At 54.2% G+C, this 22,872-nt stretch overlaps 1 protein-coding gene across 1 annotated transcript in view; it reads right to left on the reverse strand.

Moving 5' to 3' along the window:
- MYO16 (myosin XVI) overlaps positions 1-22,872 on the reverse strand; it is a 514,229-nt gene that overhangs the window by 44,956 nt on the left and 446,401 nt on the right. The window lies entirely within an intron of this gene.

The raw sequence follows: 22,872 nt of genomic DNA on the forward strand, positions 1-22,872 counted from the left end.
GAGCAGAAATTGCAGACCAATGCCAGTGTCCCCACAGGGTCCCACACAGCCCCTCCCCTGTCCCCACCACTGCCTGATCCTGCCCCTGTCCCCGTGTCCCCCAGGGTCCCACACAGCCCCTGTCCCCGTGTCCCCCCAGGGTCCCACACAGCCCCTGTCCCCATGTCCCCCCAGGGTCCCACACAGCCCCTGTCCCAGTGTCCCCCAGGGTCCCATGCAGCCCCTCCCCTGTCCCCACCACTGCCTGATCCTGCCCCTGTCCCCGTGTCCCCCAGGGTCCCACACAGCCCCTGTCCCCGTGTCCCCCAGGGTCCCATGCAGCCCCTGTCCCCGTGTCCCCCCAGGGTCCCACACAGCCCCTGTCCCCGTGTCCCCCAGGGTCCCACACAGCCCCTGTCCCCGTGTCCCCCAGGGTCCCACGCAGCCCCTGTCCCCGTGTCCCCCAGGGTCCCACGCAGCCCCTGTCCCCGTGTCCCCCAGGGTCCCACGCAGCCCCTGTCCCCGTGTCCCCCCAGGGTCCCACACAGCCCCTCTCTCAGTGTCCCCCAGGGTCCCACACAGCCCCTGTCCCCGTTTCTCCTCAGGGTTCCACACAGCCCTCTCTCAGTGTCCCCCAGGGTCCCACACAGCCCCTGTCCCCGTGTCCCCCAGGGTCCCACACAGCCCCTGTCCCCGTGTCCCCCAGGGTCCCACACAGCCCCTCTCTCTCAGGCTGTGCAGGTGCAGCAGGGATTGCCCTTTGGTCCCCAGGAAGCTGCAGAAAACCGCCCACCTCTTGGTTTTATTTTTTATCATTTTTACAGGATGTTTTGCACATTTGGTAAAGCATAACCTACTTAATCCTTCCTCTATATGGAACCACTGATGTCTCCAACTTTCTCTTTCTTTTTTCACCCAGAAACCTTTCATTTAAGGTATACATGTATATCATACATACAACTTTAGGAACACAGGGATTCTTCCCGCCGTCCCACCCTCCCACCCACACTCCCACCCCTCCTCCTCCTCCCTCTCCTAGTCCAATTCTTATTTTTTTACTAAGATCTATTTTCAATTAACTTTAAACACATAAGATTAATCCTATGCTAAGTAAAGAGTCCAACAGTGGAGAAAGGGCTGTTCAAAGTCATTGGATCTCCAGGTGTCAATTTCACTCATACAGACTACCTTTTAGGTGCTCTATTAGTTACCACAGACCAGGGAGAACATATGGTATTTGTCCTTTGGGGACTGGCTTATTTCACGAAGTATAATATTTTGCAGTTAATGATTTATTCATTTATTTTTGAAAGGCAGAATTTCAGAGAGAGAAGGAGCGACAGAGATGCTCATCCCCCAATGCTCCCAATAGTCAGGGCTGAGCCAGGCTGAAGCCAGGAGCCTGGAGCTCCATCCTGGTCTCCCAGGTGGGTGGCAGGGACCCGGGGGTTTGTGCCATCATCTGCTGCTTTGCCACGCGCATTGGCAGGGAGCTGGTTCAGAAATGGAGCAGCCGCCCAGACGGGTGCTGGGTTTTCGGCAGACACAGGACTTCCTGTTGGCATGCAGTGCACTGTGACCATCCTGAAGACAAACCTTCCTAAAGTTCTAGGCTAACAAATGACTCAAAGGAGATAAGAAGCACCAGATACATTATTATTCTTTCGTGTAGTGAAACACGGTGTCAGCTGGGGTGGCGATGTTATCTGTTCTAATGAAGAGGGCATCAGGGTTCCTCACTGCCACGCGTCTGGGAATAAAGACGTCCTGTGCCACTAGCATGCTTATAAGTCAACGAAATCGCTGTTGCAGGGAGAGAGGGAGAGGGAGAAAGAGGGGGAGAGGGAGGGAGAGAGGGAGAGGGAAGGAGGGAGGGAGAGAGGGAGGGTGAGGGAGACAGGGAAAGGGAGAGAGGGGGGAGGGGGAGAGAGGGGGGAGGGAGGGAGGGTGGGAGAAAGGGAGAGAGGGAGAGGGAGGGAGAGAGGGAGAGGAAGGGAGAGAGGGAGAGGGAGGAAGGTAGAGAGGGAGAGGGAGGAAGGGAGAGAAAGGGAGAGAGGGAGACAGGGAAAGGGAGAGGGGGGAGGGAGAGAGAGGGAGGGAGGGTGGGAGAAAGGGAGAGAGGGAGAGGGAGGGAGAGAGGGAGAGGGAGGAAGGGAGAGAGGGAGAGGGAGGAAGGGAGAGAGGGAGAGAAAGGGAGAGAGGGAGACAGGGAAAGGGAGAGGGGGGAGGGAGAGAGAGGGAGGGAGGGTGGGAGAAAGGGAGAGAGGGAGAGGGAGGGAGACAGGGAAAGGGAGAGAGGGGGAGGGAGAGAGAGGGAGGGAGGGTGGGGGAAAGGGAGAGAGGGAGAGGGAGGGAGAGAGGGAGAGGGAGGAAGGGAGAGAGGGAGAGAAAGGGAGAGAGGGAGAGAGGGAGAGAAAGGGAGAGAGGGAGACAGGGAGGGGGGAGGGAGGGAGTGGGGAAGTAGGGGGAGGGAGGAAAAGAGAGGGAAGGCGGGAGGAGGGAGGAAGGCCCGCCCCTCCCCAGCTTGCCTCTGGAGCCTGGCCCTGACTTGGTCCTTGCTACTCCCCCTCCTAGCACTGCTCCGTGCCCCGGTGCCCAGGATCTGGTGCAGCAGCAGTGAGTGCGCATCCCACCGCTGCACGGGGACTGAGTCAGGACTCTGGCGTGCACCTGGCCTCCACCTGCAGTCGCTCCCCACCATCAGCCTGCACCTTGCTCCCCGCCAGTCGGCCCCGGGCCAGATCACCTACAGAGACCTGTCAGGTGCGTGGATGGTGCACAGTGTGCTCTGCCCAGACGGCGGGAGCTGTGGAGACTCAGGGGCAGGAAATACTAGCGGGATGAGCACGAAGGCAGGAGACGCAGAGGCGGGAAGACGCGGCGGGCGATGTCATCTTTAACCAAAGCAGCGAGCAGTGAGGTTCTGCCCCTGTGCAGGTGGGGAGCAAAAAGACCTCTGGCCATGCCAGAGGCTGTGAGGACACTGAGGTGGGTGCAAAGGTGAGCGATCTGGACGGTTCAGCTCTTGACAGCGAGAAATTCTGGAACAATCTAAAAGGAAGGCCATCTACTGAGCGCGCTCAGCCGTAGTTTGCCTTCAGCCGCTCAGGGAAACAGGTTTGGTTCTCAAGCTATGTTGCGACACTGAGACACATCGCCTGTTTCTACTGCCTGGCTCTTTTATTTCACAGTTCTCGCCTGTAATGCAGTTGTTTGCTGAGTTATTCAGTCATGTATCGGGCCAGGCTCCTAGGTGCTAGAGATGAGTGCCCCAACCTAGGGGTACTCAGAGTGTGCCTCCCAGAAAGCTGATATAGGCAAGCAACACACACACACACACACACTCACATCAGTGCAGGGGTTGGGGACTCCCCCTGGGCAGCCACGAACACTGGTGGGCAGCCACGCCATCTGGCAGCCGGGGTCAGAGCGAGAACGCCAAGGCTGCAGGTAAGTCCCCAGGAGCAGGGGGCAGTGTGTGTAGGAAGGAGACCTGGGCACACAGGTGTGCAGGCTGGAGGCAGGGAAGAGCCAGGTGACAGCGTCCTCACAGGTAGGTGCTGGGAGGCCAGAGGGAGACAAGGGAGATGGGAACATATCACCCAGGAGGAGCGGGGGCTTTGTTCACAGTGCCGCGGGAGGCTACAGGTGAAGGGCGGTGTGGGTATTCTGCCGAACACCCCTCCAGTTGTCTTCCACGTGAGGGAAGGGCTCCCTCACCTGAGACAGCTTCCACAGGATTACCACATGATGGCTTCACTCATAACTCGTTTCTATCTCATAAAGAATCGATGCACTTAAATGAGAACCAGCAACTTCATTTTCACCAACAAGGGTTAAGAGTATTTTCACATTGGAGCAGGCATTGTGGTGTAGGGGGGTTAAACGCCTACCTGCAATGCCAGCACCAGATATGGGCGCCAGATAGAGTCCCGGCTGCTCCACTTCTGATCCAGCTCCCTGCTAATGCACCCGAGAAAAGCTGCAGAAGATGGCCCACGTGTTTGGGGGCCTGCACCCACGTGGGAGACTCAGAAGAAGCTCCTGGCTTTGACTAGGCCAATCCCTGGCCATTGCAACCATCTGGGGAGTGAACCAGCAGATGGAAGATTCTCTCTCTCTCTCTCTCTTTCTCTAACTCTGCCTTTCAAATAAATAAGTAAATATTTTTAAAAAAATGTTTCCATGTTTCCACTCGGTAGGTCCAAGTACAGTGAAGACATGTTTTAAAATCTGCCAGAGAAGTTAGACTGCAATCCTCACTGTATCCGGGGAATGTCCATTTTTCATCTTAAAAACAAATGCCTACTGAACAGTAATGAGGGGGCGGGACCTTCTAAAGGGGAGGCCTCAGAATGGAGGGAGAGCGTGATACTTCAGCTCTCTGCTCTGACGAGGGGACCCGCCTCCTACCTCCCACCTCCCACGAGGGGCCGACTCCCTGCTGAACGTGGTGCCCACGACGACGACGTAGCTCTCGTTTTCACAACAACTCCGCAGACCCACCAGGAAGATGCTACTGCCCAGATGAGGTCACCGAGGCTTGCACAGGTTAATCTTACAAGCAAACATTTCACAACCACCAGTGTTGCAACTGACATCGACCCAGGGACAGGGGCCCTGCCTCCCGCCCACACTCCTTCTTCCAGGCTTGCCTCCTGCATGTAAAGTTTGCCCTATTTCATCGGCTGGTGTGAAGGGTGAGGCGGCTGCTTCCCTGTGCCTGTATCATCTGTGACTCCGCGGCCATGAGCTGGGAGCTGCACCCCTGCAGCTGGAATGGGGTTGCAACATCAACACGAGGCATCCCCGTTTGGCGGCTGTTCTCATTCGGGATGAGCCATGGGAGCCTTGACTTCCTAGCTGCACGCCAGGCTCGGCTGATCAACACCCTGCTCCCCGTGAAATCCAGACACGGAAGCACATCTGTGCCCGACATGTGGATCCTCAGACTCGACGGCAGAAATGCGCCACGATGAGATCTTCCAGAACAGTGGCTGCTGGATGCCGAGAGAGCAGTCTTGTCGGGGCCAACGCTGTGGCGCAGCAGGTTAAAGCCCCAGACTGCAGCACCGGCATCCCATATGAGTGCCAGTTCGAGTCCCAGCTGCTATATTTCCAGTCCAGCTCTCTGCTATGGCCTGGGAAAGCAGTGGAGGATGGCCCTAGTCCTTGGGCCCCTGCACCCACATGGGAGACCAGGAAGAGGCTCCTGGCTTCAGATTGGTACAGCTCTGGCCGTTGCAGTCATTTGGGGAGTGAACCAGCAGATGGAAGACCTCTCTTTCTCTCTGGCTTTACCTCTCTGTAACTCTTTCAAATAAATAAAATAATTCTTTTTTTTTTTTTTTAAAAAAAAGCACTCCTGTCCTCTGCCCCCAGGCTCTGCAGGGACCACAGCCAGGACACCCCCAGAGGATGTGGCATTAGGTCTGAAGATGAGCGCTGCGTGGAGCACTTTAGGAAGGATCCCGGGACAAATCGCACAGGAAGCATGGGAGACTCAGGGCAAGCAAGTGGAGGAGGGAGTCCTGTGAGTCCTGGCTGTCACTGGTGTTGGCGTCTGTGTTCCAGAAGGAAGAGGGGGTGCAGGTGGGTCAGGGGCGCCCCGGGCCGGAGGGTGGTGACAGGAGTTGGTCTGAACACCCACATGCTTTCTTCATAGGGCTGCTCCGTGACCTCTCCCTGCCTGGTGCTGTGGCTGCAGGTACTGGAGACGCGAGAGACGTCGGGGTCTGACTCAAGAGACGAAGCCCTGGCCTTGACCTTGGGGTTCCGTGATTAAAGACAGAATTAAAGAGTGGTATGTTCTCCTTCCAGCTGAGCTCTGATCTGGGTCAGGAGTTCAGCAAATCCCTAAATGTTTACACAGAAGAGGAAGGACTCGCCATCGTTATATCGGGAAACTAGTAGGGTGGCCGTGTGTGATCTCGCCGGAGCTGGGCTTTGGGACAGGAGGTGATCTGTTCTCAGGGGACATTCGCTGCTGTCCGCAGAACTCCCCATGGCCCTGGCGTCTGGTGATGCAGGCCAGGGATGTGGCTATCTGGTGACACACAAGACGACCCCTAACCCAGCTTGTCACAGTGTAGAGCTTTAAAAGGTGAGGTCGAGGGCTGGCTTCGTGGTGCAGTGGGTAAAGTTGCTGCCTGCATCCCATATGGGCACTGGTCCCAGTCCTGGCTCTTCTACTTCCGATCCGGCTCCCTGCTAATGTGCCTGGGAAAGCAGCGGAAAATGGCCCAAGTGCCTGGGCCCCTGCACTCTTGTGGGAGACCCAGAAGAAGCTTCTGGCTTTGGCTTACCCCTAGTGAACCAGTGGGTGGATGAATTCTTTCTCTGTCTTTCACCCTCTCTCTGTAACTTGGCTTTTCAAATAAATAAATAAATGTTTAAAAATATATCAGGCTTCTTGAGCCCTGAGGACGCTCCACCACCTGCCCCTTCCTCACTGGGCAGGTCTCCTCCTCCCACCCACAGGCCTCACCCCCCACCCCCGCGGGTCGCCCCACCCTTTGGTCTCCCCACACTGGGGCTCTTGGGCCTCTGCATTTGCTTCTGGGGCTGCGCCAGTCATAACCCTCCCCTGCCCAGAAGAAAGGCCTTCCAGGTCACCTTTCGGAAAGCAGCCCCTCCCCTGGTTCTCCCCACTCTGGGTCAGTGGCAGTCCACGCCCTGCTGGGGTCTTCTACACAGCCCCAAGTTCAAGTTCTACATCTTCTGAGTTCCGGGGGCCTGGGACAGCACCTGGCACAGGAGGTGCTCAGAAAACACTGGTAGAAAGAGATGACTGTGCCAAGATTGTGCCGAGAAAAGAGATGACTGTGCCAGCAGAGAAATTGTGCCAAGGACGCTGCTGGTAGGAATTCTGTTGTCTAAGAGAACTGGCCTTTCCGTAACTGAAGCGGTTGATGGGTTTACTAAGCGAGGACTCTGCACAGGTACGGAGAGATCACGCACCATGGCGGCCATGTCTCCCCATCCGCACGGGGCCGTTGTAGACGTCTGGAAGGATTTCCCACGTTAGCGATATGCCTTTGCGCTCCAGCCTGTAGTTATTTAAAATTATAAGGTGCAGAAATTATCCCATCGCACGAGCTGAACGTGTTCTAAATGTTGAAAAGGCCGGAGCTTTTGCTTCTACCTGAGCAAAGCAGCTCGTGGGAGGACAGATCAGCGAACATCTGAGAGGTGGGCCTGGCCTCTGGTCCGAGGACTCCTGGAGTTTTGCTTTTGTCCTACTGATGGCCAAACAGGCAGAGTCCAGACACACTCGGCTGTCTCAAACCTCACTTCTCACGGCCTTGCAACCTTCAGAACCAGGAAATTAAAGTCCACGTTTTAGGAGTTGGCGAGCCTCTTCGAGGCCGCGTGAGTCTGCGTGGTGGAGGGTGGGGCACAAGCATGCTGAGTGGGGGTTCCAGGTGCCTTCCCCCCACTGGCACAGCCCCCTCCCAAGGCCCAGAGAGGGACTCACCCAACGTGTGCGGGTAGTATCTGCAAGCCACTGTAAATGCACACTTCCTTTTCATTGCTTTTCTCATTTTAAATAAATGTTCACTCTCCATTTCCACTTGTCGCTTGCATTCTGTTTCACAATGAAGATCATTATCTACCCCTCCCCGAGTTGTGTACACTTCAGGGTCTGGGAAAATACTACGTGCCCCACGCACAGAGGGCTCTAGTAGACATCTGTACGGCAAAGTCCTTACCCTGGAGCAACTGACCCTCACTGGGAGACAAACAGGTGTGGCCACAGCGAGTTAGCCCCACAAGGCCACCTCAGGAACAGGTGCGGCCACACTGAGAGATATCACAGAGCCACACTGAGAGATATCACAGGGCCATCTAAGAGACAGGTGTGGCCACAAGGAGTTTGACCGCAGGGCCACCGAAGGAACAGGTGCGGCCACACTGAGTTCGACCGCAAGGCCGCCCAACTGCTCCCTGGGCTGGAGGACAACCAGGGCAGTGTCCGAGTGAGAAACCCTAATTACTCACTCGGCACCAGGACTGCCTGACAGTCGCACCTCAGAAGAGGCGCACGGGTGTTTTAAACAAGGGGAATGGGAGGCAGGAGGGGGACGAAGGACAGGACCTTTCCTTCCCTCGGGGAGGGGCACAGGGTGGGGGAAAGAGCAGGGTCCTAGAACAAGCTGGGAGGGAGCTAGAGAAACACGAGGGAGCCCGGGTGCCTGAGATGAGAGCTCCCGTGTCAGCAGGCACACGACGCTCAGCACCCCCAGGTGGGCAGTGAGGGGCCGGGGGCCTGGGTCACTCCCAGCACCTGGAGAGCCCCGTGTGGGAGGGACGCGCAGGCCCAGAGCCAGCCACACTCCTCCATTCTGGATTCAACCCTGAGAGGTCCGCACTTCAGGCCCGGATGCAGCCTGGAGCTGGATGCACTGCTCCAGGAATGATCCCTGCAGAGCCCCCGTTCGTGAGGGGCTGTGGGGGACACAAGGTGTGATGGGGGTTGATGGGGGAGTGGGGGGAGGGCGCTGAGGGTCGGTGGGCCTGGGGGGGATTCAGGAAGGAAGGTTGTAGAAGAGTCGAGGATGGACTCTCACCCACTGGAGGCGAGCGCCTGCTTGCTGGCTTGGCTACTGGGTTTTAACTCAGGGAGCAACCCAGCTGCCAGAGAGGTCCTTTCCTGGGCTCCTAGGTGGAGGCTCACAGGCTGGTCCCCTTCCAGGAGGGTTTTCAGGAGCGAGGGGCTGGAGGCTGGAGGTGTAAGCTGCACACGACGCTCCGGGCATTTGCAGGAGAAGTCTGGGTGGGCACGAGACAGGTGAGCCTCCGCTGTGTGGGCGGGAGGCAAAACCCTGGAGCATGAGGCATGGGCAGAGTCTGGAGCGGAGGACAGAAAGGGCAGGGCAGGGCAGGTGTGGGCAGAGCCGGAACGGGCCGCACCGGAGGCAGGGGGCCGCACCGTGCTGGGAAGGGTGAGGAGGTGGAGGCCATAGGCGGGCACAGGAGTGGAGCCCAGCAGGTGCCCTGAGCAAGGGTGGGGCAGGAAGAAGAGAGAATTTCCTTAGAAAATGAAGCTCACAAAAGAAGTGCAGTGCCGGGTGGGTGCTGGAGAGAGATGGGAACTAGACGAGCAGCCGGGGTTGGGGCCGGGATGGCAGCAGGCTGAGCAGGAAAGCAGGGGAGGATGTGGGTCAGAAACGCCTCTGAGATGCGGGCACGGGCAGGCTGGGACCAGTGCAAGGGGCAGCATGGAGGAGGGGCCGTGTGCCAGACGCAGATGGTGACTCAGGAGCTGAGTAGGGGACAGGGAGCTGACAGCCACACAGCAAGCAGGCCCTGGGGATGGTGGGCAGAAGGCAGGTGTAGGCTTGGTCGAGAGGGACCAAGGGCCCTTGTGCTGGTGAGCCAGGGGAGGCCCACATGTCACGGGCCCCAGGAAGGCCCAGGAGAAGCAGGGAAACAAGAGGGCGAGGGACCCCACCGTGGGGAAGAGCGTTCGAGGCATCCCTGCTCTCGTTACCCTAACATGAGATCCAGGTTTCTGTAACGCATGAGAAAAACAAACGATAGTTTGGCTGAGCTAATCCTGAGAGCGCTATGTCAGGCATAAAAAATGTGAAAATGCATTGTGAAGCCATTACTCACACGGGCTGCCAGTCACTCTGCGGTGCTATAGGAAAATTCCCCTGCAGAGAGGCCGCTGTGCCTGCCCTGCATGCCGGCCTCTCCCCGCCCGCCCGGCAGCAGGGAAGAGCCCAGATGCGGAGAGAAGCCGCCTGGCACGCAGGGCAGGTTCCTGGGGTTGGAGCGGCAAGCGGCAGCTTCCCAGTGTGCAGAGAGACAAAGCATCACTGGCACTTGCAAAAGGTCGCTGAGACCTGAACCGGGGGGGCTTCCGGTTTGTGTCCCACGGGGCGGCTCCTTGGAAACCTCAGATTCCGCCAAGATCTCTCTCACGACACGTGAGCAAGAGGCACAGACGAGGTCCCGGGAATCACCCCCACATCGGGCAGCCAGAGCCAGAGCCAGAGCCAGCTTCCTCCCACCAGGCTGCTCTGGCCCTTTGCTGGGTGGCATGACCCACGTGGTGTGCAGGGGGCTTCTCAGCGGGACAGCCATCAAGGACAAAGATGCCCGCAGACACCTGGGGCTCATCCAGAATGCCGAGCTGGAGAGAGACGTCCAGCGTGGCGACACACAGGTGTAAGTGGAGAAGGAGGCTGGCTGAGGCCCAGCCTGATTCTGACCGACCGGGCGCCATGGCGGTGAGCAGGTGGATTTTGCTCAATGCCTTGTTCATGCTTGCACAAATGTACCAGGAGTGGGCTCCAGCGCCTCCTACAGATACGCACACACACACACACACAGGGGAAGGGGATGCCAGGTCCCCCTGCTGCTGCTCGCACACAGCTGCCCCACCGTGTGTGGCGCACTGCCTACGTGTCGCAAAGAATCCATCATTGCAGAAACAACGAGAAAAACACGGCACAGAGGGCGAGGAGAAAACTCAACGCCTTCAGTGTCTAGAGCTGGCCCCGGGGCTCCCGCCTGCTTTTCAAACGCCCCCTTACGGCACTGCCACTCTCGCGCAAATCCAAATTCCCCCTGAACTCGTGTTTCCAGCATTGCTCCGGGGCCCAAAGCGCCACAAATGCTCACCTGCTTGTCCCTGCCCCCAGCTCCTGCTGCCCCGCCCCTGCCAAGGGCAGGCACAAGGCTTGCGTGAGGAAGCATGAACTGACAGAGGGAAACAGCAACATATGTGCCGCGTGCAGGAGGAACACGTTCGTGGGGAAGCTAGAAAGTGACTGTCAGTGTAAATACGGCTTTTTAGGACCCAAAAATGCACAGAAAACCACGCCGTGCCAACTTCCCTCTCATTTTACCAACTGGATCCTTCTGTGCCCATTTCTTCTGCCCCTGCCATGATGGAGAAAAAAAAAAAAAAACGCTTCAGTTCCTTCCCCTCCTTGGGGCTGCGACAGCTTCCTTTTCTACAATTAGCTGGCCGTGCACTCCCTACACAACGGGCCGGCCTGGCCCAGGCCCGCTGCAGATACGACCTGCCAGGCCGTGAGGTCGCCCAGCCTGCACACCTCCACACCTGATGCCGACGCCCTGAACCGTGGCTGTGAGGCACAGCGGGCGGTCCGCAGCACCTGCTTTTGTTCGGGTAAATGGCTGCTCCTCGCTTTCCCCAGGAAGCCGAGTGAGAGGACGGCGGCCTGCCTCTCTATGGGGGAGGATCTGCAGTTGGCCACGGTCGCCCAGCCGGGGACAGCTGCCAGCGAGCCGCGGGAAATGTGGCAGACCTAAGGCCAGGACCCCTGGGGGCCCAGGGAGCTCAGCTGCGTGCTGGCTGGCATGTCCACATGGCATGGGGGGCACCATGGCTACCAGCTGAAGAACGGCCCACCGGCACGCACCGATGGTCACCAGCTGGTTCTTCAGAGGCCTTGAACAATGAATCAAACATACCTATGGACTTAAATTCTCATCAGAATTGTCAACAAGCTCCAGGGGCTGTTTCTTGGAGAGCCTTAGTAGTTGTGTCCTTGGTTGGCATTACTCATTCCGTCTGCAAATGCTGTGCTCCTGTGCCCGAACTTCCCTGGATCCATGCAGCGGCCATGGCGCAGAGCAACTGCCAATCATCCTGAAAGGGCGGGGGTGGGTGCCTCGTTTGACCCAGAACCACAGTGCAAGATCGCGGGTTGGCCAGGCACGTGTGATTAGTCCTTCCTACAGCGTGCGAGTCTACACATCAACGACTAGAGAAATCACAAGAAAAGCTTTTCTTTCCACACAGCCTGGGTGGATTCTCCAAACATCCTCTCCTTTGGCCCTTTAAAAACCCTTCCAACGGGCAGAGGCTCACCCTGGTCTCTGGCCTGCTGCACAGACATCCGTTTGTCCCGGTCCTTCCTCTCCATCCACGCCTGCGAGTAAATCCTCCCTTGTGGGCCAGTGTTTCCAAGGACGCACAGTCCTGGGCCAGGACGTGGATGGAGTGGGTCACAAGAGGCACATAAAAACGGGGCAGAGAACACTCCGACTACAGACGCAGAGTCCCCCAGGCGCGGCGGGAGGGGCGTGTCTCATGCAGCCTGATGGTGTCCCCTGGGAAATAGAGATCCTGGGGCTTCCCACCACTGGATCCCCGGGGATCTCCATTGCCTGTGAGCAGGGCGCACGCTTGCATTGCAGAATCCATTCAGCTGGGCACCGGGCCTGGTGCCACGCAGATCAACGGGTGTTTTTTTGAATGCGTGCATGAAGCTTGCCCTTCTTCTCTAATGATTTCTTTCCCAAACCTTTTTAAAATCTGGAGGCCAACAGCAAAGAGTCATGTAAAATATTCTTGCTAGTTTTATCGCTTTTGCCAAAAGTTAACCTGGGCTGTTTTAAGTTCCGGAAAAAAACTGTATGTTTTGAAGACAGATCACAGAGTAGTTTTGCTACCTGAAAAGAATTTTTTCCCTAGAATCATTACTGAGGGTTCCCTGAGACACACTGAATCCCCACAGAAATGCACTCAGATTAGCAGCTGGGCCACATCACTGGGTTTTCTAATGACAATCAGATTAAAAAGACATTGTTATGATCCCGCATGGCTGCTGTCCCATACCCAGCCTCTCTCCTGTGTCGCTCTCCCAACCTCTAAATTAAAGATGATTTCAGGCTCGGGGAAATGAATGATGGAGACCCCCTGCTGGGCTGCAATGACTTCAGGGAAATTAACGTTAATAATCAAGAGTTTCACTGTCTGGTGCGGCGTGCGAGTGATTCACCCGCGTCGCTCGTCGTGCCAAAGGTTTATGTGGTGGAAGGAGGGGAGACGGAGAAGGCTCTGGAACGGTGCTTCCCATGGGGAGAGCGAGCCAATGCCTGCGAAATGGAACAACTCTGCGTTACGTTTCTTTTAAGGGCTGAAGCAGTTACTCTTATGGCAACTCATCTGTTAACAACCCAGGGGGACTTTATTGCCAGTAATATATAAAGACAGCTCAACAGAAAGAGCCAAGAGTCAATCCAACCCTCGTGAAAATTAAAAAGGAAAATGCCCTATTGTCCTGGCAGATCTGCAGCCGGGCTTTGGTCACTGACTTAGGAAGAGGTGTATGAATGGATGTGAGTCTAGCGGGAGCCAGCCTCAGTTAGTTCCTGGCACTCTTACCGTCCCTTCCAGTCAGCTTCGAAAACCAGCCCGGCCCCAACCAACAGCTGAGCTCACCTTGGAACTGGAATTAAGAAACGGAATTCCCCACACAGAAGGGCTTCAACAAGGAACCTGGCAGTTCCAAGCTGTGGCTTTCTTCTGGGTGACACAGGAGAGCTGCATACCGATGGTCCACCCACCATCTTGCCCACAGCTGCTCCTCCTCACCCACCTTTCCTGGATCACAATTCTTCCCACATAAAATGAAGATAAAAAGCCACAGGATGCACATTTTCCAGAAAATACCTTTTTAAAAAAAATTTTTTTAAAGATTTACTTGAAATGCAGAGTTACGCAGAGGCAGAGAGAGAGGTCTTCCATCCACTGGTTCACTCCCCAAATGGCTGCAACAGCTGGAGCTGAACTGATCCAAAGCCAGGAGCCAGGAGCTTCTTCCAGGTCTCCCACATGGGTGCAGGGGCCCAAGGCCTTGGGCCATCTTCCACTGCTTTCCCAGGCCGTAGCAGAGAGCTGGATCAGAAGTGGAGTAGCCGGTACTCAAAACAGTGCTCATATGGGATGCTGGCTATGCAGGCGGTAGCTTTACCCGCTATGCCACAGCCCTGGCAACTTCTTTTGGGAGAGTCGCCTTGATGATGAATTTGGGGTATGAAGAAGCTGCTGGAGTGTTCACAGGGACTCTGGGTACCATGCAAATTCTCAGGCCTTGGTCCAGGCAGCACACCACTGTGGATCCGTGTTAAGCCTCTGGGCTAGCTCATGTCCACTCTTGTGGGGGACCTGCCTACATTAAAGTCTAGTCATGGGTATGGGGGGTAAATGAATCACACAGCTTTGCTGTCTTGTTACAAAAGTAATGATTAATGCTGCTACGTCTGAGTAGGCAAAGAGAAGATTCCAGGGAGGACACACGGGGATTGACGGAGAAACCATGCACACGTAGGTTAGACACTGTGGTCAGTGCAGAGAACAAGGCTCTGGCTAACACGACCCTGAATGGACCAGCTCTCAGATAGTGTGCGATTTCCCAGACTAACCTGGGGATTAATCATCAAAATGAGTCAGGTCAGGCGTAAGGGCCTTAAACACTGCAAGCTAATTAAGAAATGGGTTTTTCTCTCGTGGACTCCTCAGGAGAGAGAGGCTGCGGCACGGGTCCAGCTCCCATCTCGGGAAAACACTCCACGTACCACGTCATGTCTAAGCCATTTCTTCAAGAACGAGGAAAACCCCAGGACGTGGCAATAATGAGATGCAGAGAGCCAGGAAGATCTTTATTAACTCGCGTAAGCATTGCTAGCAAGGGGGTGCAGGATGAAGCCCCGAGTCTCCCTTTGGAACCCTCAGTGGGACTTTAATTTGCAATCCAGTGTAGACACGCAATATACAATAGCTGCTTGCTTTAATGGTTGATAGCATGAAAAATATTTACTGGTTAGGAAAGATAATCCACTTCTGAAAAGATCAGAATTTCAGGTACAATAGATCTTTTTCCTCCTGATCGCGTGTTACACAGCAACCCGGCTGTGCTGGCTTCTTCGCCGTGGCCCGCCCATCTCAACAGCAAGCATCTGTGTGCGCTGGACAAGCTCTCTGGTCCGACTGGCGTGCTGGCAGCTCGTAACTTACAGCCAATATGGGACGGTGATTTCCCAAGATAATTCGCACAACGCAAATGTCAACTTTTGGGGATTAGATGGATCTAAATATTTAATTATGACCCTCGGCTTGGTTTTGCTCCTGGGTTTCAAAAAATAATGAAGCCGAGTTAAAATACCACGGTCATGAGGTCAGAGAGAGTCATACTCTGCCCCCAAACGGCCGCAGAGGGGCAGGCTCCCGGGCTGGCCCTGGTTCTCCACCCAGGTTGCTGGCATTGCCACTATCTTCGCCTCCATTTCTGCGTTCACACGATTTTCTTTTTAGAACGCTGATGAACAGACAGACGGTGCGGGCTTTTCTGAGCACGTGTCCGCCTCCCGTTCCCATCAGGGAGCTGTTGCCAGTCGCTGCTTATATTGGTCTGTGTTTCGTTATGACAACGCAGGCTGCTTGGGAACGGAAGGAGGGCGTATTTGGGATCGTGGGTTTGGAAGCTCACAGTCCAAGACTGGGTGGCCCCGTTGTGTGGGCATCTGGCGAGGGCATTCTTGCTGGCAGCGTGCCCAGAGCGAGCGCAGACCTGTCTCCGTCGCTCCTTATCACGGGCGCTCCCCTAACAACCTACTCAATCTAACCACTTCCCAATGGCCCCGCCCACCCACACCCTCATGGGATTCCATTTCCGTCCCATTAACCTAAGACTCGGTGGGAACGAGTCTTTAACACCTGGGCTTCTGGGCGACACCCAGACTAATATCCAAACCACAGGACTGCGGTTCATCTGTAGGGCTCTTAGCATGGTTCCCGGCCCACGGTCTGGGTTCACCACCCACGGAATTCCAGCCAGGTCCTGGGCAGGCTCAGACACCCCGCTAATGACACTGAAGTCAACCTCCCCTGCGTGAGTCGGCCGCTTCTTCAGGGAGGAGGCTTGGCGCGTTCCCTGCCAGTGAAGGCAATGTCCGTGTGAGTCTGATTGTGGTCAAGCAGGGACTCAGACTCCAAGAGGCTGAGACACAGGGCGATGGAGGAGGAGCCTTAGCTTTGGATCTGAGAAGTGATCCTGGCCCCGCCCTGGATGCTGTGAGCCCCTGGTACCCCAGAGGACACTGGGTGGGACCGGCAGGTACACAGGCTCTCGTCGAGAAGACAAATGTGGTGGAAGAGCAGGTGGAGGAGCATGGGAGCACGGTGCACTGTAGAAACGCCGCGTGCTTCTCGGGAACGCTGACAGCAGGGCAGAGGGGTCTTTGCTGCCGCCTCCCCCATCTGTCCCTGGGTTTGGCTTTGGGAGGGAATTACTCTCCCAGGGAGAGACTTGGTATCATTATTTTACTTTTAATTCTTTTAAGAGTGAGAATGGCATTCCAGAGCGAGTCCAGGGTTTGTGAGAAAGAAGATGGGTTTGATCCAAACTCTGTGATGGATTTGTTTTTGTGGTGAAGGGAAAATCAGTTAATCCCCGAGTCTCAAGTTGCTTGTTAGTAAACGGGTGGTGACACCTGCTTCGTCCACCTCCCAGGGAGATGGGGACCCAGGGAGAGAGCAGATGTCAGCGCGCTCTGCCACCAGGACACGGCGGCTTACAAACATCAGCTCTTGACATTGCACACAGAGGACCGACGACGGGTCACACACCGCCTCCGGGTGCTGCCTGTGACATGGAGTCGCGTGCAGGCATCTCGAATCGCTGCCATCATCGCTCATTTTCCTCTCTGGATCTCTCCAGTATTTGCAGAGCTCAGCATGCGTGCTGAACTCCTGGGGACCCCGAGAAACAAGGAGGTAACTCAGCACCTCGTCCTGGGCCTGAGAAGGAGCCTCCGAGCACAGAGCTCGTAACACGCTGGTCCCAGCAAGGAAGGGTCGGTGGTTCTCCTTTTTATTTTTTCCCAGAAAATTCATGCTATATTCTAAAAGGGTTGTCAAAGTCCTGCTATGCCTGCATTGCCCTCCCTCCTCCACCTCTACCTGGAGCCTCTCTGGGGCTTCTACCTGCGCTTCCCCCGGGGTCACGGGCACACGTGAGAATCTGGGGACTTGGAGGAAGCTTCTCCCCCAGAAGGTGCCTGCATCTCGTGGGCCTGGGCCCCTGGAGCTCAACCCTGGATCCAGGAGCAATGGAGGATTGCCAGGTGGATGCTTCTCTCCTGAATCAGAATCTTTCCCGGAACTGGGGTGTACCTGTGTACCCATACCTGTTCTGGGAGAGGGCAGGGGCCGTGCGTGCCAGAGTTACTCACTTCTGGGTTCCCTGTAGCAGCCTCACGCTCACATTGAGAAAATGCTTACTGGATGACGCTAAAGGAATGAGCTAAACAAGTTAACGCAAGTCTGGTTTACAGGCCCCCGGTTGCACAATTTGCCTTCTAAACTTCTGGGCATTTAGAGAAAGTGTTGTAAACTGTGAGGAAAGACGTTGCCACACAGACTCAGGCATTTAGGAAAAAATGTCTTTCTAACTGATACAGAGGGCAAAGGCGTCTTGGGTAAGCAGGCCACTGATCAAGTCAGCAAAATGCAGAGCTCATCTCCAAGCACAGATGAATAAAGTATTACTTCTTTTGTTCATAGTGTTTATTTACCATTGCCTAAATAGCACTTGAGACCTGTGCGAAATACCATTCTTTTATTGACACGGGTAATTTGTGTTCATTCTTTTTTATTGATCAGTTTAGTTAGGGGTCAATTTTCTTGACTGCTCAAATAACCTTTGTAAGAATTTAGTTAGTGGGGAGCTATTTGGCCTAGAGGTTAAAAGACAGTTTAAGATATCTATATCCCGGAGCCGGGGCCGGGGCCGTGGCTCACTTGGTTGATCCTCCACCTGCGGCGCCGGCATCGCATATGGGCGCCAGGTTCTAGTCCCAGTTGCTCTTCTTCCAGTCCAGCTCTCTGCTGTGGCCCGGGAGGGCAGTGGAGGATGGCCTAGGTGTTTGGGCTCCTGCACCCGCATGGGAGACCAGGAGGAGGCTCCTGGCTCCTGGCTTTGGATTGGCGCAGTGCGCCGGCCGTTGTGGCCATCTGGGGGGTGAAACAACCGAAGGAAGACCTTTCTCTCTGTCTCTCTCTCACTGTTGTAACTCTAGCTGTCAAATAAATAAGTAAAAATATTAAAAAAAGATATCTATATCCCAAACCCAGTACCTGGGTTTGATTCCTAACTCAGGTTTCTTTTCTCTCCTCCCCGCCTCCAGGTCTATTTTATTTATTTGAAAGACAGAGTGACAGAGAGAGAAGAACAGACACATACACACAGGGAGAGATATGTTCCATTGGCTGCTTTGCTCCTCAAATGGCCCCAGCAGCAGGGCCAGAGCTGGGAGCCAGAAATCCCATCTGGGTCTCTCTCAAGGATGGCAGGGGACCCAGCATATACTTGGTCACCTGCTGCTTTCCCAGGTACATTAGCAGGAAGCTGGCCCAGAAGCAGGCTTAGCCCATTGCGCCACAACGCCATCCCAGAGTAAGATGCGATTCCTACCAGGCATTTGGAGAATCAGGAAGTGTGTGTGCACTGCTGAGAGTCCCAAGCAGACACCTGGTTACTGCCGAGGGGACAAGCGATCAGTGCAGAGCCACTTTCTCCCTGAGTGGACGCTCAGCGACACTCAGTTACCCACGGGGACTTCCTTTTGGAGAACACAGTCTGAGTTTCCCCAAGACACTTACTCATTTGGAAAATGGGGGGATTTCGTGCTGAACCCAGTGGGTTCCATTCCAGGGGCCGGCATCACGGCACAGAGGGTTCAGCTGCATCTTGAGGTGCTTTGAGCCCATAGGGGGGTGCCGGTTCTGGTCCTGGCTACTCCACTTCCGGCCCAGTTTCCTGCTAACATGCCTGGGAAGGCAGCAGAGGATGACGACTCAAGTATTTGTGTTTGCCACACACTTGGGAGAGCCGAGTGGAGTTCCGGGCTCCTGGCTGTGGCCTGGACGAGCCCCCACTGCTGCAGGTGCCTTCTCTCTCTCTCTCTCTCTCTCTCTCTCTCTTGGCCTTTCACATAAATAAACCTTTAAAAATGGTTCCTTCTGATTGTACAGGAATGCTTGACTTTTACAGGAGGAAGGCAGCATATCAGCGAGGACGAGGATCAGACATCAGCAAACTGTGCCCCCCGCCCCTAACAAATAAACCTCCAGGAAGAGAACTCGCCCCGGGAGGGAGTGAGAAAGATTAACTGCCTTGGACAGGATAAGTACCACCAGGGCTGCAGGAAGACAAGGAGCTGAGGGGGTGTCGGCTCTGCATCCCATTATGGATACGAGATTTGCATAAGGCAGCCTCATTTCTTATGCTGCAAGCTCATTTGTACGTGACAGAGATGAAACGATGACGGTGCTGCAGAGACTCCTGGACCAGACACCCGGAGCAGAGAGCGGCCACGTCACATGCCGCCCGCGCCCTGTCGCACGGACTTCTGCTGGCCATGCAGGCATACTGCAGGCATTCTACGCCTTCAGGGAACTGCACTGATTTGGAAGAGAGGCATCTAAACCTCGTAAAACTCTGGCTCAAGATGCAATTGTAATTCTTTTTTGAACTTTGGTCTTCCATACTTAGCTCTGTTTGGATGTCGTAATTAGAAATCCACATTTTTTTTCTTTTTAAGAGGACAAGGGGTTGTCTGCACCAGTTATCCAAGCCACCAGGGACTGGCATTGCAGCTCAAACAGGAGCCCTGGCTGGGCAATGCTGCTTTGGGGGAATGCTTGCCCCTAAAAAGATTTTGTTTATGGCATGGCAAACAGAGTCAGGTTTCTGTCTCCAACATCAGCTTTGTGTCTGTGAAGGCTGAAATGGACAGACCAGTCTGTACTAATTACAATGCCTTAAAATTGTATCCTCCCCCGTAAGCAATATCCATGATAAAATACCTATAAGCATTTATTAATAAAGTGACTTCACAGTGGGACACTTCAAAGCAGACCAGTGTCGGAGCGAGGAAACGGACAGGATGTGAAACGGGACTGGCCCTGGGAGTGTTCTGATGTCTTCTCTCTACTTCTCCATATGTCTGAAATTTTCCATAAGGCAAACTTTAAAAAAGGATTCCTTTTTAAATAAATGGCCCTATGGAATAAAAATACCATAGTGTAAAAATCTGTTTCTATAACACCGTGACTGCCAAACTTAAAATGTTCCTATTTGGAATATTTCTGTAATCGGACGGATATTTGAGATTAGCAGTGATTTGCTTTTCGCTGAAGTGATTTTTATTCAAAGCGCCACGAGGGCTCAATCTAGGAAATATGCTTCTGGGTCAGACTGGTTTCTCTTCAGGTGGGGTCTTCCCCTAACGACGATTTAACAGCCTCCGGCCACGTGACAAGAGGTAACAAATATTACAGCTTTCTGGTTTTCATCACTTTTGAGTACCTATTTGCATCTTATACGCTGAGGATGCACAGAATAAGAAAGTAATGAAATAATTTTTAAAAATATCCCGTGGATCGGGTTTTTCCTGAATTCCCCCTGGTTCCTGTCCACTTGCTTCCCCAGATTCTTGGACCACCCTGCACTGGGGTCACAACCTCACGCTGGTGTTCAGGGAGCGCACAGTCACAGGCCCGGTTATCGCGAGTCCTTCTCGGCCACGGAGCAGGGGAGCACCGGGGGGCTGGAACCCGGGGACCAGGTCCCCACATTCATGGCTGTGAATGGGGCTGGGGATTTTTTTAAAAAACCAAGGATCCAGAAGTAATCAGCACGGCAACAGTGGCCACGTGATGAGATGCGGGCCGTCCTGTGGACTAAGGGGGTCCTTACATGTAGAACAGAACAGAGAAGGAAGCACTGCCCCCCTCCTCCTGGGAGGGCCCAGGGACTGCCCGTGTGCTCTGCAACCTGGTGTTTCCACAGCACTTCTGCACCGCTAACTTGTAGGGCCTCGGTGAGCTGATGCGGCTGTCCCCCACCCCCACCCCACCCTGCACCCAGCCCCTGCTGTTCTAGCAGCTTCCTGTATGATTCGGGAGACAAGAATCACCACACTCAAGTCACTCAGGAGCGGAGGAACTCTGAGCAAGGCGACCACCCTTGTGAACCTCAATCCTGGCTCCAACAGCTCATAGAGTCGGCAGATCTGGTGGGTCAGGAGTTGGGGGCCAGGAGAGCAGCAGGCTCGTGACCGCTGCAGCCGGGGTCCTCCCCAGGCTGCTGCCACAGCCACCATCTGCGCTGCCATGTTTTCCAGGTGTCCTGGGCTCCGGGAGAGCGAACGACTTTGCACACCTCAAATTGCATGCCCAAGGGCCTATGGAAAATAAGCACCCCATCGTGAAACCTTCCCCCACGCACGTGTTCGGGATAGTGGCCGAGTAGAAGTGCACATCAAAGAACCTCACGCACCACACAGCACAGAACACCGCCTTTTAACCGGAAATGCCTCCAGCCAGGACTTACTGGGCTGTTCTGTCTTTGAGGTCCCTGCTCCAAGGAGCTAAGCGGAGCCTTTGGAACCTTTCTAAAAAATTAACAGAGCAATTTCCCTGTTATCGCACCTGTACAAGAAGGGAACTGAAATTCACGGGGTGCCTTGGGGGTGAATTAGACGCCCACTGGATTAATTGGCAGGTAAGCCATTTCAGGTGAAAATAAAAATGTCTTTAGGAAGAAGGCAAAGTATGAGATTTAGGATGTTAAAGGAAGGAAATCCCAAAACAATCGGAAGTCACGAACAACCACTGTGCAATTCCTTCAGAAGGAAAGTGGATTACTGCGCTCAGGATTAAATTGTATAAACCCTCGTAATCGTATAAGCAGCTCCAGCACTTAGCACTAGCCGTACAGTTTCCCCTTCCATATCTCGTCTTTAACCCCTTTTCCTTTCTGCGGGAGTAACTGGCGCCGCCCCCTGGGAACGCTGTGCAAACCCGTCAGCTTTTTTCTCCCATCACAGGCCACAAAGACTCACGAGCTCTCCAGTGTGTCATCAGAACTCCTAGAATCTGTTGTGTGGGAGTGATTCAGCCCCATTTTACTAAATTTTCTGTTATTTTAGCTACTGTGATAATGGCAGAAGTTGCCAATTCACGTATTTATGAGAAAGTCGTAAGTGGCTCAAACCAATCTTTGCAAATTGGGAAAGTATTTTGTAAAAGCCCACGATAGGAAACTCGATGTCTCATCATTTGAGAGTTGGTAACAATGTTGTACTTCGGGGTTCTGAACAGGAACGCTCCAATACCAGCTGATGTCAGCACAGGGGGAGATGATTACAAATCCACACACGGTGCCTGGAAACCTCACTCTCTCTCTCCTCTGAGCCCTAGACTCCCGGATTTCCAAAGGATTAGATCTGTCTAGAATTCACTAACCTCACTTCCTTGAATAGAGTCGAGAGGAGTCCACCCATGTCTGATCTGTAGCAAAAATGAGGTTCATGGGGTTTTAAGGCAAATACCAATTTGTTCTTTCAATGATTTTCTCTTACATTCCTTTGTGTACCTTGGAATGAAACATGACCTGTGAGATTCAAATATTCTGCTACTTATAATTTCACTCATTAATGGCCTATAATGAAGAAGGACTTGTTGGCCAAACAATTAACTTCTTTTTTTGTCCGAAGAATAGAGTGGGTTATTCACTCATTTGCTAAGGGTTGTTGGCCTTGACCTACGTTACTTCTTCACAGTGCTTCCTAGGTCTTCTAGTGTTCATACTGAAAACCATTTCCTAATCAAATGGAGGGAATTAATAAATATTCATGAATTTTCTTTTGGAAAAGGAGTATGTTGATATACGCATAAAATGTGACACCATGAATCAAAATCTTCTATCTAATCCCACCACTAGACCCCAGGGACCACACATAACCTTTCCACCCTGAATTTTTCCATCAGTACATCGGGGGAAGCAGGCAGCATCACCACTCCCTCGTGTCGTTAAGGACAGCACACTTCACCCGACCGCCCTTCTCCCAAAGACAGAACACCAGGAATTATTTTTAATAAAGCCTTTGTCACTTTTGTTGGGGAAATGACTCAATGCTCTGGGATTATTAACAGCGGGCATCTGTACCAACAGCGTACCCTGCACCAAGGCAACCGGATCTGAACAAAGTGGCACAGGGTGAGCTGCTTGGGGGAGAGCAGCAAAAAAAAAAAAAAAAAAAAAAGCGAAAATGCTAACCGAG

Source organism: Lepus europaeus, chromosome 6, assembly GCF_033115175.1.
Source record: "Lepus europaeus isolate LE1 chromosome 6, mLepTim1.pri, whole genome shotgun sequence".
Taxonomy (NCBI): domain Eukaryota; kingdom Metazoa; phylum Chordata; class Mammalia; order Lagomorpha; family Leporidae; genus Lepus; species Lepus europaeus.